The sequence below is a fragment of the Cygnus olor genome, chromosome 1 (assembly GCF_009769625.2).
Source record: "Cygnus olor isolate bCygOlo1 chromosome 1, bCygOlo1.pri.v2, whole genome shotgun sequence".
In the NCBI taxonomy this organism is placed as follows: Eukaryota; Metazoa; Chordata; class Aves; order Anseriformes; family Anatidae; genus Cygnus; species Cygnus olor.
This window is the reverse complement of record NC_049169.1, coordinates 30620126-30623690: the sequence shown is the minus strand read 5'-3', so window position 1 is coordinate 30623690 and position 3565 is coordinate 30620126.

Below are 3565 nucleotides of genomic sequence, written 5' to 3'. Positions count from 1 at the left end.
ACTGTCCTTTGGTTAGTAATTTTCAAGAATTCAGGCCAATTTGTTTAGGAGTCGGGTTGTGCAGTCCCCCTCCCATTTGCCCTTAATTATGTCCTTGTCAATTAGTCATACTGCAGAGCCTGGGTGTGATCAGAGGGGAGGCCTGATCATCTGAGGCCTATATTGTATAAACAACAGCCATTAAAGGGAGTGGGACAAGAAGTCAGCCTTCACAGAACTCCACAGATGGCGTCAAGATGACTTTTCCTTTGATTATAGACAGGAAAAGAGATGAGGAGCTATATTTATTAGATAAAGTGATTGATTTGTAGTCAAGCTCAGAATCCTTCATTACTGCCCATGAGATGTGGATGAGCTCTCCCTGGGGCCCTGTTGCTAGCAAGCTGTCTAGCCCAGCCATCGCACTGAGGCCTGCTGTGGCTCACAAGCCTGAGCAAGACTTATGCCAAGTACAGGAGCAGAGGGTACCCGCCACAGAGGGACATTGAGGCTCTTCAGCTCTGCTTGGAAAAAGATAGGTAAAACAGGAAGGACAGGGACTAGCCTGGCATTCTGCCAAGGATGGGGAATCACAGGTTGGAAGGTACCTCTGGAGACCATCTGCTTCAATTCCCTGCTTAAACAGGGACACCCAGACCAGGCTGCCCAGGACCATGCCCAAGCAGCTTTTGAAGATCTCCAAGGGCCGAGATTCCACAACCTCTCTAGGCAGCCTGTGCCAGTGCTCAGGCACCCACATAGCACATAAGTGCTGCCTGGTGTTCAGAGGGAAGCACCTGTTTTCCAGTTTGTGCCCATTGCCTTTTGTCCTGCCCCTGGGCACCACTAAGAAGAGCCTGGCTCTCTTTCCTTACATTCTCTCTTCAAATATTTGTGCACATTGATAAGATCTCCCTGAGATTTCTCCAGGAAAGAAAAAGTAAAGTGAAGGAAGAACTGTGGTTATTCAAAATTCTGTGAGATCTCTTCCTCCCCAGAGGAAAACAAAATGTGCAGTTAGAATAGGTTTCAGGATAGACTTTAGTTCATGTTAGAGTCTGCTTATATTTTGTGGCCAAGTAAAGGGAGTTCAAAAAACCCTTTGAATTACATGTAGAGGCACATTAAGGCTAACTGATGTTGCCTCAGCAATATAAAGGAGGGTCTGAGGTTACAGTGATGTAATCAAAAGGGGTTAAGTTATCACAATATAAGAAAATACTGAGCCACAGTTAGTGAAGTGAGTGTGTGAGATCTTAATCATCCACTGTCACGAAGAAGGCAACCTAGTTTACACCATTTTTGCTTTGCAGCTTCTTTGTTTCAGTTCCAAAATCTGTTGTGTAGCCTCACAGACAGAATAATTAATTTGCCTGAGGAGATACAAAACAAAACAAAACAAAACAACCAAACAAAAAGTTAGAGAAGGCCTGGCTTTTTTCTCTGCATCCATAATTTACAATTTTGAAATGAAAAAATAAGTCAGAAGCAGAACTAATAAATGGGCCTGCTCTATACAAAACAACATGGAGGGGGTTAGAGAGAGAAAGGCAGTGCAGGGTTCTTTCTGGATCTCAACAGTAAAGGCTCAGAAGTAAATGGCTTAATAAAATAGCTGCTTAGACAGAATAAGAGGAATACAGATAGTGACTAAATCTCACATTTCTTCAGATGATGGGAACCCTGCATTTTTGGTTATTTGAGCTATATATAATCATCTTACAAGAAAATAACTGTATTCATAAAGGATGTTTCAATGAGAACGTAAAGTTTCACATAGAGGCAAGGCCAGGCATGCAGTGTGATCACTGGCTCCAGTGGGACCTGCCTGCAGGCTCCTCTGTTGTAGTGAGCTGAACTCATCCTGCGGCTGAGGATTTGAGCAGCACAACATAGCCTGAAGGCCACACTGGATGTGCAGCATAACACAGAGCAGCACAGGGTTGTGCCTCCTCAGGTTAGCTGCTTTGTGTATACCTCCTCAATACACAATGGTTTCCTGGTCTGGATCAATATAGGACCTTTCTGATTGTATAAGGACTCAGGAAGAAAATGAAAGATAGTATAGAAAATATGACTTGGAACATGAGAATTTGAGGCTGACTTTATGCTAGTTCAGGAAGCTAATGAAGTCTGTAATCATGTTTAAAATATGACTTGCTTGCAACAAGACATTAACAGATTAATATTTATATATTAGAAAAATTGCATTATGTGTTTGTTATTCCTATGTCTGTATACTCTGAAAAGATGAGACTGATGATAGAAATGGTGGTGAGAAGAATATCTCTAACTACCTCGCTAACAGCCCATTTTGAAACATTCCTTTCAGAAGCTGGTTTCCTCTGTATTCTTCTTCACTTACCATGAAGCCATCATGGAGATACAATTATACTTCATTAGGGATCCATGAATCCAGGAAATGAAACAATCCATTCTCTTTAGACTCTGTAGAGAGCGACAAGAGAAGCGCTTTGTGGATCTAATATGTTTTTCTTATGTTGCTGTCATGGATTGAAGGCAGTTGTTACAAACCTTGCCTAATGGTTTATTTTAGCCATATTTTCTGCTTACATGGAAATGACTCCACCACTAAAAGTGTTTCTGGTTTTTTTTGAGTGTGAAAATGTAAGCATTCCATAGGATGTTGAGAAGCAATTAGCATTATAGGAATTCAGTTTGCTCTAGAGAAAAAAGCCAACAATAAAGTTGTGATTTATGAACTTTGTGGGGTATAAAGCAAAAGAGATTGACTTACACTTAGTTTTCAGCAGATTGAGAAAGCTACAGACTAACTGGCAGCCGGTAAAGCTTGGAAGTAGCTCACAAAACTTGAACAGATTGTGCTAAACCTACTGCTTTTCTGCAGTCATGAAGGTCTAGTGCTTCTTTGTTTAAAAAGAAAGAAATTTGTTCTCAGAAGCTGAGTCACTTAAACGAATTTTCATTGGTGTATTCAGACACTAATGCTTCAGAATAATGTCCTTAATTAAGGACTGCTAGAAGGAAGACAAAGCAGCATGAAATTAGAGACATTCGAGACTATGCCAGTAATAGTTTGCTCAACTTTGAAAGCCAACAGATACGGGGTTTCTAAAAACCTCCTGAGAAAACAGAAGCTTCTGTAGAAAGTGTCACTTTCAAAAAATCTTTAACATTTCTAAGGAATGTAAGATACATATGTGCACATGACTGTATAAAGAAGTCTGTTGTTTAGTTTGTGTCATATCTGCATTTATTGAAGATATGGCACTGGCTGAATTTTCAAGCAGGAGATGTTAAACAGTATGTATTTAGTGCCATAGATATTGCTAAGTGGGAGTTTTCAGGTGAAAAAGTCAAAAATGGAAGCTTTCATGTCATGATCGTATGCACATTTTGAAATGGATGGATAGAATTTCCGGTCACACTGAGAACTTGCACTATTAGTGTATCTAGTAACATAGTACTAGGGTGTGATATAAGAAACCAGGATGTAGGACAACAAATTCAGGGCTGTTTTTTCTCAGAGTCAGACAGATTTCTCAAACTCAGAGACCTAACTGTGACAATCATGCTAGTATTTTTATCTCTGGCCAGCTAGAGA